Source organism: Oryzias latipes, chromosome 11, assembly GCF_053564925.1.
Source record: "Oryzias latipes strain Hd-rR chromosome 11, Olatipes_Hd-rR_3.1".
Taxonomy (NCBI): Eukaryota; Metazoa; Chordata; class Actinopteri; order Beloniformes; family Adrianichthyidae; genus Oryzias; species Oryzias latipes.
In genome coordinates this window covers 28,176,665-28,191,946 of record NC_136247.1, presented here as the reverse complement: position 1 = coordinate 28,191,946, position 15,282 = coordinate 28,176,665, and the positions used below count along the sequence as shown (strand labels likewise).

General features: G+C 42.2%; 1 long non-coding RNA gene across 1 annotated transcript; it reads right to left on the bottom strand.

Annotated features, from left to right (window-relative positions):
* Window positions 1-7,705: 7,705 nt before the first annotated feature.
* Window positions 7,706-15,282, bottom strand: LOC110014151 (uncharacterized). The gene is made up of 6 exons (XR_013658964.1): window positions 13,808-15,282; window positions 13,151-13,523; window positions 9,185-9,238; window positions 8,898-9,040; window positions 8,305-8,429; window positions 7,706-8,135 (listed from the first exon to the last, which is right to left on the bottom strand). It is a non-coding gene; the product is annotated as an uncharacterized LOC110014151 (long non-coding RNA).

Here is a 15,282-nt window from a genome sequence, read left to right as displayed (position 1 = left end):
CTCTGGTCTCATTGTGGTGGAAGGATCTGCATGTCTTAGCTCATATTGCAGCCCCATTTACAATCTCCAAGAAAAAGATGAAACCTGAATTCCATGACATAGCCCAAAAAGGGTTTGCTTTCAACACGTCTTCAGCTAAAAAGTTTGGTCCAATTGACGATTTCTAAATTTTTTTTGCCATTGAACTATCCTGAATGAAAGAGACGTTTCACAGATATTCTGGAAACCTGTCCATGGTGTCCCCTGCCTTCGCCCACGAGTGGCCGCGATAGGCCCTGCCAGCCCCGTAACCCTGAAAGAGAAAAAACAGGTTTAGAAGATGAATGAATTACTTTATTACACTGTGACCCTGTCCTTGTAACCCTTGTTCTATCTTAGATGACTCCACCCTTCCATTGACGTGTTCTCCCTACCATGACAAAGGTGGATAAAGGTGGAAAGATTTCATGTAATCCATGGACACCAGTGAAGATCACAAATCATTGAAGAAAAAAGGTTCAGAGCACTGTCTAGTGGGTCTAGATGACCCAACTCCCAACGTTAACGTGCCTAGGATAGCACAAGGGTTAATAATAATAATAATAATAATAATAATAATAATAATGGATTGGATTTATCTGTACTTTTCCAGACACTCAGCGCACACAATGTGTCCATTATCCATTCATTCTTGGTGATGGTAAGGTACTAAATGTAGCCTCAGCTGCCCTGGGGCAGACCAACAGAGGCGTGGCAGCCCCTCTGACCATCACTGGGACATTCATACACATTCACATAAGAGGTCTGACTGAGGGGCTGTCCAGCTCTGTATGACCAGAGCAGGAGCTTGGTTTAAATAACCGGCAGTAAGTCAGACCTGGTCCTGGTGGATGTTGGACTCTGGAAGATCTCCCCTTTATCTTCAGTTCTGTTCATAGTCTTTATGGACAACATTTCTAGCTGCAGCCAGGGGCCAGAGGAGGTCTGGTTTGGGGACCACAGGGTCTCCTCTTTGCTCCTTGTAGATGACCTGAGGTGTAAAGTTTCTGGGATAAGTGTTAGTACCACTAAGTCTGAGGCCATGGTTCTTGTCTGGAGAAAGCCGGTTTGCCCTCTCATGGTGGGTGGAGTTCTCCTGTTCCAGGTGGAGGAGTTTAAGTATCTTGGGGTCTTGTTCACCAAGATCCGAGCGTAAAATTAACAGGCAGTTTGGAGCAGCGTCCGTGTTATGCGGTCGCTGTACTGGTCTGTTGTGGTGAAGAGAGAGCTGAGCCAGAGAGCAGAGCTCTATATTTACCGGTGGATCTTCATTCCAATACTCACCTATGGTCAGGAGCTCTGGGTCATGACCCACTAAAACAAGGTCTCTTATAGAAGCGACCATATTGATCATTGGATGACCTGCTCAACCACCTGAGCCACACAGTCCAAAATGCTCTAATTGACTCCAATAAAAAGTTTGTAACCCTTGTGCTGTCCTATGGGGTCAAGATGACCATTGGCGTGTTCTCCCTACCATGACAAAGATCCCAAATCATTGAAGAAAAAAGGTTCAGAGCACTTTCTAGTGGGTCTAGATGACCCAACTCCCAATGTTAAGGTGCCTAGGATAGCACAAGGGTTAAGAACCAAATCAGCACAAGGATGTGATGAAAATGTTTGCATGAAAACCATTTTAGACTTCTTATTACTGGTTTCTAGTTTATTAATCTTTTCTCCCATTTTTCAAGTGTTTCTTTTTACATTTTCACATTTATTTTTGGCTGCTATGAATTTTTCTGAACCTGGAACTGAATAAAAATGGAATTTTGATCATTTTGAGAAATGTTTTTTTTCCAAAAATAAAGGCCCAGAAATGGATTTTTAAAGGAGAATTTGAGAAACGCATCACTATTCTGCGTATCATCCTGGCGCCTCTGTCAACTTCATCTCAGTTGCAAATGTTCAGATTGTTCCAATTTCTCCAGCATTTGTTCATATTTCAAGTATCAAACTTTGAGTGTCGAATCAGAGAACCGGATTTGTTCCAATTTCTCGACACCGCCCCCCTGTTTACTGTCACAACTGCCATCTTCCCGACCAGACGTAAGTGCAGTTTTTCCTTTTTTTTTAAAAAGGGAAATTCATGGGTTAGGTGCCGAAATGATATTGATATGTTTTTGGAAAAGTTTCTTCCATTTTCTGTGTCATGTTTTTAGCAAAAGATGCGTTAATAGATTGTAAAACAGTTGCTTTTTGTTTGGTGGTGTGTACAGCCTCCTCTACATCTGCTGCTTCATCCAAAACCTGTGAGGAGCCTACAGATGCAGAGCTGGTCAGCGCTGTAGTTGACATAGAGTGTGAGGAACAGAACAGACACATTCATAGGTCAGGTTGGACACACTGATGTGTCAGCTGATGTGAACTGCTGTTTTTCTACTATTTGAAAATGATTCTGTGATGGGAGATGAACTGGAAACAGAACAGTAAGTTTGGGTTTGGGTCTAAGTGCTGCTTCTCACTGACACCAACTTCAGCTTCATCATAACTACTAGATGATCTGCAGCTCAACACCAACTCTCTCTGCTATTGCAGTCACTTCTTTCTGCTTTCAGCATCAACAACATTGAACTGAATGGATTAAATGACAACAGGTTTTTGATTTTATTTTCTAATTCTAATAAATCTGTTTTCTCTTTGCGTTTTTTATGCGTTGAATAAGAAATGATTTTCCCTCTCATGACTGCTTTTGCTGCTTCCCAAAGAAGACACTGTGAAATATCGGGAGTATTGTTGAATTCTAGGAAGGTTGCCCATTCTTTTTTAAAGGATTCAATAAATTCCTGGTCTTTTAACAGAGACGTATTAAACCTCCAGGTTGTACCTGAGGGTGTGGACATTTCCCTAGAAATATTTACAGAGACTGGTGCATGATCACTGATTATAATTGGATGAATGTTTGAACTTTTAATTTCCTTTAAAAGAGATTTACTGATTAATAAATAGTCTAAACGAGAGTGTGAATAGTGAACTGGAGAAAAAAAGGTGAACCCCTTAGTGCTTGGATGACATGAGCGCCAAGCGTCGCAGAGACCCAGATCATTCATGTACTGCTTTAGAATACTTGCAGACTGCCATGTACGCTGATTTGCTGCTGTGCTGAGTCTGTCAAGTTCAGGGTCCAAAACAAGGTTGAAGTCTCCTCCTATAATGATTGTGGAGTCAGAGTGAACTGAGAGTGAGGTGAAGAATCTGTGAAAGAAGGAAGAGTCGTCAACATTCGGGCCATAGATACTGGCTATGTAAAAGTCCTTATTCTGAATGGATATATTAATAATTACAAATCTACCTTCTGGGTCAGTAACTGTATCCTTATGAGTAAATGTAACGTTTTTATTAATAAAAAAAAAACTCCTCTTTGTTTGGAGTTATAACTTGTAGAATATATGACTGGAAATTGTGAGTAGCACAGGAGGTCCTGAGATTGTGTACATAAATGGGTCTCCTGCAGTAAAGCTATATCTGCTTTAAGATCATCCAGGTGAGATAAAACTTTCAATCCCTTTGGTCCAGAGCCAAGTCCACGAACATTCCAGCTACCGATGTTAAGACTGTTCATAACTGCTCTGACCAAGAGAATGTAAGGCTAAATAGAGCGTGTGCCGGTCCGTGTGCGCGTGCCCGCTGATCGATGAAGAAACACTGTGCGTTTGTGTGCGTGAGCGTTTCCTGACTGTGTGAGCTGCATGTTGCATGTGTCCTGTGTGGGCTTATGTGCGGTGTTTGCGGGATGTCCGCGAGTGTGAGCTGGTTCGCGTGTGCTTGCCCGTGTGCGCGCTTGTCTGCGCGCGCGTGCCCTTCCGTGCATAAATAGAAACCAACTTACCGGGGGACGTGTTGCCTTTGGATAATTTACATATGAGGAGGGAGGGAGAGAGAGGGAAACTAAAAAGAAGAAAGAGGTAAAGAAAAACAGAAAGAAACAAACATAGCAAGAAAAACAACAGAAACATGAGAGGGGAGAAAAATTAAACTGCTTCGACGAGATGGAGGTGGGATGATTGATGAGCCGGTTTCGTTCATTCAACACGTTTAGCCGCTGTTTTTAGCGCAGCACGGATGTCAGATCTTCAGCAGAGCCAGGGGGTGATCTCCGGGTCTCGGAAGAGCCTTCCATCCATCCATAAAGAGTTTATCCACAGAAACCACGGCTCTGGACCCGTTGGCAAGGTGTTTTTTCCTCAGAGGAAAAAGGATCTTTCGGCGCCGCAGGATCTCAACCGGAAACTGGTCATTGACACTAAAATGTGTCCCCTTCAGTTCCCCCGTTCAGCTCTTCACCAGCTCCTTCTGCTTATGATGGTCAAACTTGGCTACAATCGGTCTCGGACGCTGATTATCGGACCTTCTTCCTCCGAGCCGGTGCACCCTCTGGAACGCGATTTTCTGCACCTCCTCCTTTGGGAGCTTCAGGTGGGCTTCCAAGAAGGACTTCACCGTCGCCTCCGGGTCTTCTCCTGCCTCCTCTGGAATCCCCACGATCACCAGATTGTCCCTCATGCCTGGGTGCCGGTTTCCTGGGCCTGGCGGTGCTCTCTCCGCGCAGGGAGAGAGATCCCTGAGCTTTCTGGCAAGGCCTGAAGCCGGGGATCACATCACACCTGAGCCGGGGGGCGGGGGGATGCCCAGAACTCCTGGGTGGTGATGGGGTGCTCGTCTGGGCTGTGGGCCCTGTGTTGGGCCCTCCCGGCGCGGCGGGGGGGCTGCTCTCCTGGTTGGGCTGGGGCGGCACTCTCTTTCCCCCCATTCCTCCCTGCTCTCTGGCTCTGGGGGCCTCGCTGCAGTCCTGCTGGCCCTGGCCTAGGTGGTGCCGTGTGGCGTTGGGGACTGGCTACCGCAGCTGCTGCGGCGGTGGTCTTGGTGTGGGGATGGCTGGGCACTCTCTCTCCTTCTTTTCACATTCCATCACCCATTTTAGAAGAACATAAACACTCACCTGAGCGCAGGTGTTAGCTCACCTTTGCACTAATAGTTTGCATGATTGAATGAAATATTTCACACTAGTTGGTTTTAAGGCATAGGTATGCGTGTGTTATGTCTTGCTGTTTCTGCTTTGCTGCATCCCCTTTCATTCTGCTTACCTGGCAGGTGAAACCAATGATCTTGATCAGCACCTGCCAGGTATTTAAGTCAGAGGAGGTCACAACCAAAGGAGAGGCATGCAGAGAGAGCAGCAGGAGGTTGAGGGGCAGTGTTTTGAGTTGGAGCTGTGCTGGTTGGTTGTTTCTCTTTTGATTCTCTCTTGGTCCTCTGCAGTCTTATACTGCTGGGTTTTGTTATTTTACTTTGGGGTTGGACCTTGGTAGTCCTTAGTTGCAGGCTTTGTTTATTTACTTTCAATAGTTAGACTTTGTTAGGCAGCCTTAGCAGGGAGCCGCTGACTCCGACGGTCAACTTGGCTGGGTCAGTTGTCTCCCTGAATTATTTTCTGTTTGGCCAAGGCTCCAATCCCTTTGTTTTGTCTTTTGTTGGAACCAGCACAGACCACGTTCTTTCTTTTTGTTTTACAGGACACAGGTTATTTCCACAACTTAATAAACTGTGTTCCTAAACGTATTTGGGTGTCCATTGTCCATATGTTTTGGCCCCTTTTTGATTTTCCCCTAAACTGGAACAGATTTGCCTGTCGGGGCCGTAACAGCGTGTGTGAACACTATCTGTTTTGTGTACATGTTGACATGTGGACATTTTTGCAGCTAGCAGGTGTGTTGATAACATTTGAGTGTGTGTGTGGACAGGCCCCGCCCCTTTGCAATTTGTATTCTATCTGAACCTTACCGTAATGATAAACATCCAGAAACTTGTTGCTATATGCTGCCTCATGGTTTTACCCCCCCCCCCCCCCTCATATGATCACCCTCCTATCCCCCCCTCTCTTCTTCCCTCCTTTCCTTTTCCGTCCGGTCCAACACAAAAGATTTTCAAATATGATTGAAATGAATAAAGTTTGGCCTCAATTACAAAAGGGGTTTATTCAGACATACCTCTGGTCTGTCAGAAGATTCTTAATCCCTATTGTTAAAGTAAAATATGTCCAACACAAGAGGCCTTCAGCTCTCATCTGTCTGCCCAGCTGTTGGACAGGACAAGTTAAAAAATAAATGAATAAATAAAAAAGATCCAAGGTGGGGGAGGGCTTTGTAGGCTCCTCTCTGTGAGGTGTAAAGACAGTCCAGAGTATCGTCTCCACGTGTTGGAAAGTTAATGTGTTGATACAGTTTTGGGAACACACTTTTGGGGTCTGCGTGGTTAAAATCCCCAGCCAGGATGAGAAATGCATCTGGGTGTGCAGTCTGCTGCTCGCTGATCTGTAGGTGCAGGTCATGCAGAGCCTCCTTCCTGCTGTCATTGTTGGCGCTGGGGGCGAAATATACTGCAACAAGCAGTATTGCTGTATATTCACTCGGAAGGTAGAACGGTCAACACTTGACAATCATAAACTCCAGCAGATCTGAGCATTGTGTGGCGACCACAACAGCGTCACGGCAATAAGAATGGTTGATGTAAACACAGAGACCGCCGCCACGTTTTTTCCCCGCGAGCAGCCTGTCCGCTCGGTAGCATGTTAGCTGGTCGAGATGAAAAGCCTCTTGTTGCTGCAACTTTTTTGTCTGTGCTGGATTATGGTGATATTCTGTATATGAATGCCTCATCTTCATGTCTCAAAAAGGTTGACACCATGGATCATGCTTCCCTGAGGTTCATTACCAACTGTAGATCCATGATGCATCATTGTGACCTGTATTCAAGAGTACAATGACCATCTCTGGCCACCAGGAGGCAGGGACATTGGTACACTTTTATTTCCAAGGCCTTGCTTGGATTACTGCCTCCTACACATTTGTTCTTTAATCAGAAGAAGTGTGGAATCTCACTCTTTAAGATCTAAAGACCAGTTGTTGCTTTCTGTTCCATATCTTTGAATGTTTTTAAGAACAAGCTCGAAGCATCAGAGACTGAAACAATAATGTGCAACTGTTTTTTATGATGCATGTGGTTTTAATAATGTTTGTTTTTATGTATTTATTTGATTGAAATGTGCTGCCTCTTGACCAGGACTCCCTTGGAAAAGAGGTTTTTAATCTCAATGGGACTTTCCTTGTTAAATAAAGGTAAAATAAATAATAAAAATGTATTACAGTTTCCTGTATATCTGAGCCATTTTAACTGGTATTTTAAATGTGATGAAGTTGTTGATTTGATGATATTCTTGATCATAATTTATCATTTAGTTCTCCATGCATCTGTTTGGTACAGTGTGATTCATGTATTGTCCCTCTTTCCCTCTCCCCTCCTGGGGAGTGGGAGTGCTTCCAGACTCCAGTTGTTTCATCCGTGCTCCAGTTCCTGACCGTTTACCTCACCTTTGCTCCCGCTCCTACACCTGGCTGTGGTTCCTGTCTCCGGCTCGACTCGCGCCTTTGACTGTCCCCACAACCACAGCTGGATGAAGCTCGTCTGCTGGACTTTATATATGTAGTTTTAGATTTAGATAAGTTAATTCCTTACTAAGAGTTCTGGTAAATCGCCTGTCCGTCCTGGGGGAGGATCCCTCCTTCATGTGGGCACCCCTGAGGTTTCTTCGTTTTTTCCGGATTCCGTTTTCTTTAGGAGTTTTTCCTTACAGAGAGGGGGGGGGGGGTCTAAGGGCAGGGATGCCAGTATAGCTTAGTCAGTTTGTTAGTTATTTTAGTATTTTCCTATTGAACTCTTTGTATTCGTGATCCTTTTGAGTTCATGTTTTACTTCGAAGCTCATCGAGACGACTGTTGTTGTGATTTTGGGCTATACAAATAAAATTGAATTGAATTGAATTGAAGTTGATGGATGACAACTTTATTTCTCTGAATAATTTACAATAAACTAGAAAAACAACCTTCCTTTAAGCACTATTATGTAGACGTAAATGAAAATAAATAAAAAATAAAACATATTTGTAGTTACATACTAAACAGTTAAATTAATGCACAGCTCAGAAACAGAAAGATTTAGAATTTTTTTTCTCACAGATCCAGTTTTTGAAGTTTGTTTTGTGCAGTTGTTCCCATTTCCCGTCAGCACTTAAGAACAGTGCATCGTCGTTGTCCGGATCTTTTGGAATCCTCTCATCCCAGAACCTGTGATCAAACATTCTGTTTACCTCTGGTCTAAATTCAGTTCATAAACTGGTCTGAATTATGATGTTACAAACATTTTATGTATTTTTTAAAGGATTTCACACATTTACAATCAGGCTCAGTCAGAAAGAATGAATTTAGTAACGTTGTAAAAGAAACAAAGTCTTACGTTTCTGTCGGTGGTAATCCATCCACCCATTTCCATTCAGATTTCTGTTTTTGTTTCTGGTATGACCTTCCAGCATACAGTCCGATCCAGGATTCTGCTTTCTGATTCAATGCAGAAACAAACTCCTAGTAAAGAAAAGAAAATGTTCTTTCTTAATACATTCTCTCCATCTTGGTTTCCTTTCACACTAAATGTCCAGTAAAAAAATGTCTGGTCTTTAGGATTCATCTGTTCTGGATAATTGTCCTAAAAACTGAGAGAAAGTTCATCTGAGGAACAAAATCTGACTTTCTTTGATGCAGATTTCTGTTCATTTAGTTTTTGCTTCTTGTTTTGTCTTCAGGGCCAACAGTCCATTTCTACTGAATCCCAGTTTAGCCTATTTGGAATTGAAGACATTAGAAGTGGGAAAAAGAGTTTCTGTGTTCCATCACAACGTTTCTTTGAAATGTTGCTGAAAGACAAACATGAAATCTGAGTTGTTGAGGAGAATTTCAGCTGGAATCCATCAGCATCCAGACAACAGCAGCACACATATAGGTGGAGAATCCAAGACACAAGAAGCTGGAAGGAACTAGTGTGAACACACCCACCTGTTCCTCTTTGCTGTTTACCACCACCAGATCAGATCCTTCATCCTGACAGAAACTCCGGCTGCCATACCAATTTCTCTTCTCAGTAGATTTATAGTAGCAGCTGCTTCCAAATCTTCTCCATACATCAGGACACCGTTTCTCTTTAAAGGAGTGATATACACAAACACTGCAGGTTTACTTTCTGGTTTCATCTGTATTTTCTATTAAAACTTTCAAGTTCAGTTCAAAGGTAAACATGATCCAAACAAACTGATATAATCCATTAGTTTTCAGTCTTTTCTCACCTTCAACCTGATTTTTCAGCTGTTTTATTTCATCCAAAAGAGTTTTGTTGATGCCTGAAAGACAGTAGAAGTCCATTTATTATTGATTTGTACTTAAATGAACAATCACATGGCCTTCAACAGATACCAAGCAATCTTCACTTTAGTGGGGGGGTTGGTCATGATGCAGAGGTGGAGCAGTTTAGGCTGGTTTGATTCCCAATCTGCCTGCACATGTGTTCAAGTGTCCTTTGGTAAAACACTGAGCCTCAGGTTTTGCTGTCATGGTGAAGAGAACCTGGCTGCAGACATCAACGTCCAGAACCAGAAGTCCTGGACCAGAACTGGAATTACCCCCACATCACTCAAAACAACTTGATTTCAACTGGTAACCCTAACAGTTTTTATTTTACCATTTTAAACTTTACTAAAAGTTTTTCTACAATTCTGAACACTTCTGGGTTACGGTGAGGGTAAGTTGTATAATTTCTGCGTTCTCAAATGATGTGAGGAGACAAATCGGTAAAAAATAGTGGTTCTAGAAGGAAACTGGAAAATCACTGAATATTAATCCAACAATGCAAACCAATGATGACCTGATTAGCAGGAAGGTATCAGAAAGTCATTGAAACAACTGCAGATTTGTATCCAGGCTTTTCTCAATGCATTCTGCATCTTGTCTGCACCGTATTTGATGCTGGACTTAAGCCGGATATCAACCTTAAGTAGTCTGGATAAATTCCACCACATGCTGGAAATCAGCTAACTTTAACTGGAGTCCATTCAGGAGGATCTATGCAGGGAAAAAGGTTCAAAACAAGAGTTGAAATCAGTGTTTCTCAAACTTTTTCAGACCAAGGACCACTTAACCCATGACACAAACTATCACGGACCACCTAATTCTGAACTGCTCCCAAAACAACAGCTTTACAAATATCTAAGTCTCTACTCACTCACTGTCTTTTTTGCCATCTTAATGGGAAGAATGGTGCTGCTTTTTCTGGGCCACGAGTGAAGCAATGTCTGGCTCCAAACTGGAGAGTTTCAGTCTCATTTCGTAGTCCACACTGATTCGGTTGCGCTGCTTTGTTTTCAGGCCAACAAGTGTGGAAATTCCAACTTCACAGTTGTAGGTAGTTAGAAACGGCATCAACAGTTTCAGAGCAGAGTCAGCCAGCTGGGGATGCTCAGGTTGGATGTGGAACCAAAAGTCAGTCAAACCTTACTCCCTGAAAGTTGTCTTCAGTGTCCCTTCTGATGCAATGTCCACAAGGCTGTCAACCTCTCTTGGTGAAAGCTTGGAAGTGAATTGCTCAATGTGTGTTTTGTCCCCAAATGGATTTCTGATCCAATCAAAGCTTGCATCTAATTCTGGGAAATATATTCCTCGCTGTAAGTGTAGGTCTTGCAGATGTTGTTTGAAGGATGCAGCTGTGCTCCCATCCACATCTTCCCCAGCAGCAAGGAGAAAATCAGCGAGTGTTGGAAAACTGTCGAATTCTCTGCGATCGAGACGGCCACACCACAATTCCATCTTGAGGCGTGTAGCTTTAATTTTGTCCTGGACATTGAAGATGGTGACAGTCTTCCCTTGCAGTGCCACATTCAAAGTATTGAGAGTGCTGAAAATATCAGCCAAGTATGGCAACTTTGCAAGCCAATGGAAATCATGCATTCTGTCGTACAGTTCATCACTATGGTGCAGGAATAACATTACCTCATCTCGCAGTTCAAACAGACGGGTGAGGACTTTTCCACGGGACAACCAGCGAACTTCAGTGTGAAAAAGGAGTTTTGTGTGTTCACTTCCCATTTCTTCACACACAGCTTTAAAAAGACGCGAGTTGAGTGGTTTTGCTTTGATCTTATTAGCTATTTTCACACTCTCATCCAGTACTGATTTTAGGCACTGTGGCATTTTTTTCAACGCCAGTTGTTCACGGTGGATGCAACAGTGTGTTGCTGCTGCAGATGGCGCTACTGCGTGAACGCGCACTACGAGGCCTTTCTGTTTTCAAGTCATTGCGGTTGCACCGTCGGTGCAAATCCCGACACATCTTGACCAGTCCAAGTTATTCTTCACAATTAAAACATTGAGTGAATGAAAAATTGCTTCTCCTGTTGTGTTGGTTGGTAAGGAACGACAAAAGAGAAACTCAAAATGCAATCCAGCGGCATAAATGTATCTCACAAAACACAACAGATTTGCTTCATTCCCCAGGTCGATAGATTCATCCAACTGTAGTGAGAAAAACTGACTTTTGCGTAAACGTGTCACCAACTGAAGTTCGACACTTTCAGCCATAGCTGGACGGTGTCATTGGAGAGAGGAATCCTGTTAATTTCGTCGCCGGCTTTTCCCCCGAACAACATGTTAGCCATCACCTTTGCAGCTGGTTTAACTAAATTCTCACCAATCGAATGAGGTTTTCCTGCTTTAGCATTCAAGAGGGATACCTTGTATGACGCCTCTGAAGCCTTCGCATTTTCTCCAGGTGCAAAAAACTGGGAGGTCTCTTTCATCATATGTTTCTTCAGTTCATCGCGTTTTCTTTCAAAAACTCCAATAGGTTTCCCCTGGTACTCCTTGTGCTTAGTTTCCAGATGCCTCTTTAATTTTGCAGGTTTCATAGCCTCATTAGCTAACGTTTCATAGCCCAAAACACAGTGTGGTTTGGGATCTTCCTACTCTCCAGTCCAAAACAACCCGAACTGTATGTAGTCGCTGTGATATTTCCGTTTCACCTTAGCGGTGGATTTTTCACGCTGATGGCGAGTTTCGCGGCTTTGCGGCGGGGTTTCTTTTGATGACTTCGCTATGACGTTAGCGACATCTTCCTGGACCTCCGTAGCGTTATTAACGGAACTACTCGAATTGCCATCAACTCGTAGCACCTTTGCAGTTGTGTCAGATGTTTCATCTGAGTTTCTTTTAAGTGACCCTGTCCTAAGCCACTGATCCATATTTTAAGTTGACGTTCAACTCCAAGGCAGACTAACTTTCGGTTGCCGCCGTTTCCCCTCACGGACCACTAGGGGGTGGTCATGGACCACCAGTGGTCCGCAGACCACTCTTTGAGAAAGGCTGGTTTAAATGAAGGAAAAGGGTTCAGTATTGTGGTGTTGATGGTTCTCTAAGATTCTCATCTTAGTTTTTTCTTCAGCTCCTTAACAGAATGAATCTGATCATTTGCAGTCGTGCTTTGACTACAGACAGTCTGAAAGTCTGTGTTCAATATTGTTTCTGATCAAATTGTTGCTTTTCTCATCACATAGACAGAGGTGGAGACACAATTGTGTTTGTGTTGGATCAAAGGTTTGGTGTCTTCATGAGTGATAAAGGCGTCTCAGTCATAGTCTGGATGTCAGCAGAGAACATTTGAACTCATTAGAAAACATGAACACAGAACAAATATGCAACATTTGGAAAAGGAGAAGTTTGAACATCAGTATGAACCTCTGATAAACCTTTTAGCAAACAGCTGTTCTGCCTTCAAGTCCAGCTGTTCCACTGATTATTTTTACTTCATCTATTAATACCGGTTTTCTTTTTTTTATTATATAAACAAAGACCTAATACTCAGTTTAAAATGGAAAAACCTGAAAATGGACTCCCTTTGTTGTTAGATTGACTTTCATTTTCATCTCTTAGCTGCTGTATTTCATCCTGTAAACGACTGTTGTTGGCTGAGAAAGTTGACATCAATTTTTGAAGAAAAAAAAAAACAGAAAATGACAAATTTTCTTGTTTTATCAAAACCTGAAAACTAAACATCTAAAAACAAACCCAAGTAGGGAATAAATGATTCTTCTTCTACTGGATCAGTTTAGTTCAGAACTGATGATAGATGTGTGAAACCGTGATCACTGTGGTCTTTTCTCTGTTTTCCTGTTTGAAACAGTCAATTTGAGGCTGAACTCAAGGATGTTTAAAGTTTAAAAATAGTTTGTTCAACATTTTGAAAAAATTTTTTAGAAATATTTTACCTGAAAGTTCAGTTTTCAGTCTGTTTTTTTCCAAAGACACCAGTAGATCTGAAACAGAATCACTTGATATGAATCAAAAGAAGTTATTTTATGATTTCTGGAAGACATTGTTGCCATGGTAACAATTAAATTACTGTTAGTGTTTTTCTACTTCTGTAGCTAAAAGAAAACTGACTTGACAAAAACATTTAAACACCACAAAAAGATGAAATGACCGAAAAACAGAATATGAGGTGTTAGAAATAAAATGTTGAATTCTTACAGCGAGTCATGAGTCCAGCCAGAATCAGAAAATAGAAAACTCCCAGAGAAAACTTGAAAACTCTGAAACAGTTTCTTCTCTCAGCTTGAAGATTCTTCTGCTTCTGATTTTCTAAAAAGCAGATTTAGTTGATTTCCAGAATTCTATTCAAACCGTTGTCATGTATGCTACAATTTCTTCCTGACTGAACAGTATTGCAGCAATGTCTCTTTCTAGAAGCACAAAAAGTGAAGTTCTTTATTTGAACATGATGATTATTTAGAATCTACATTTCCAAATGTCTTTGTTTTAATAAATAATCCAAATATCAGAGAAATAACAGTGATTTGGTCCAAATGATTTGAGGTTGGTATGAAATAATATTGTAGTATTTAGTCTGAAGTTTTTCTGCTCACCAGTTTGTTGTAATCCATGATCAGAGTGCTGCTCTTCATCATCTAACATCTCCACCTCACTTTGTTCTCTTCCATCTGGATGAAGATTTCTGCTAAATTTCACTCTCCAATCTGCTGCAGCTTCAGTTTGTGTGGACATCTTTAGAGATCAAACTAACTGAGCAGACTTCACTGTTTCCTGATGAAAGCAGTCAGCTCTGAACTGCAAACATTCAGGAAGTAGCAGCAGAACAAACTCCACTCATGTCATTCACTCTTTCATGCACTGATGCTGCAGAGAGACTCCCATTCAATTCAATGCAACCACTGGAAGAACTTCAACACAAACATTCATGAACAATCAACTCTGTTATGACATGAATATATTTATTTTCTTTTTGTTTATTCAATTTTTTTTTCATTTCTTACCCTACATGAGTTTCCTGTTCTCACCAATAAACTAAAAACAGAAAAAGTGTTGCATCTGTCAGAGGTGTTAACTCTTTCATGACCAGAGAAAACATCAGCAAAGTTAGTGAGAACAGAGACTGAGACCTTTTTGAACCTAATTAAAGTTCAGGATTGAAATGTAAAATTTGTGTAAATTTCCAATGAAGTTGAAAGCTGATGGGGTGGATGTGGTGACATTAGTGAGCACAGGTAAACCACAGGGGTGTGTCCTGAGTCCACTGCTGTTCAGTATGTTCACGCATGACTGCGCAGCTCGATACAGCACCAACCAAATTGTCAAATTTGCAGATGACTCAACAGTGATTGGTCTTATAAGCGACAATGACGAGTCTGCTTACAGAATGGAGGTGGAGCAGCTAGCAGGTTGGTGTACATCCCATAACCTCCAGATCAACGTGGATAAAACAAAAGAAATGGTGATTGACTTCAGGCCATCTGGCAATCACCAAAACACACATCTGACCATAAACGGTGCTGCAATGGAAGTCGACAGTGTCAAGTTCTTTGGGGTGCATCTCACTAATGACTTGTCCTTCTCTTGTTAGGGTAACGTAATTATCATTTGCTTACACACTATTATCACCATAACATGATTGTCTGAATTCTATCTTTCAGTAAAAAAACAATGACGTGAAAAGTTCTGACTATACAAGATATGATGTTCCTGTACTGCGTGATTGAATGACCCACTTTTATGTAATCAACCCCGAACACCAATAAAACCAGACTGGATCCACTGGGAAGGAGGAACTCCTCTGTGACAGACGGGCTTCTCCTTCTGCAGAAGTCTAGCAATAATTCTCATCTCCTGTATGGTTCTTCTCTTTGTTAGGGAAACGTTGTACCCCTGACACTCCACCAACTCAACAATGGTCATCAGGAAAGCCCAAAAGACGGAGACTCAGGAAAGCCGGAATTCCAACACCTCACCTCATCACCTTCTACAAGGGAACCATTGAAACCATCCTGACTCAGAGCTTCACATCCTGGTTGGGCAGCTGCAAGGTTCAGGACAAACAACGACT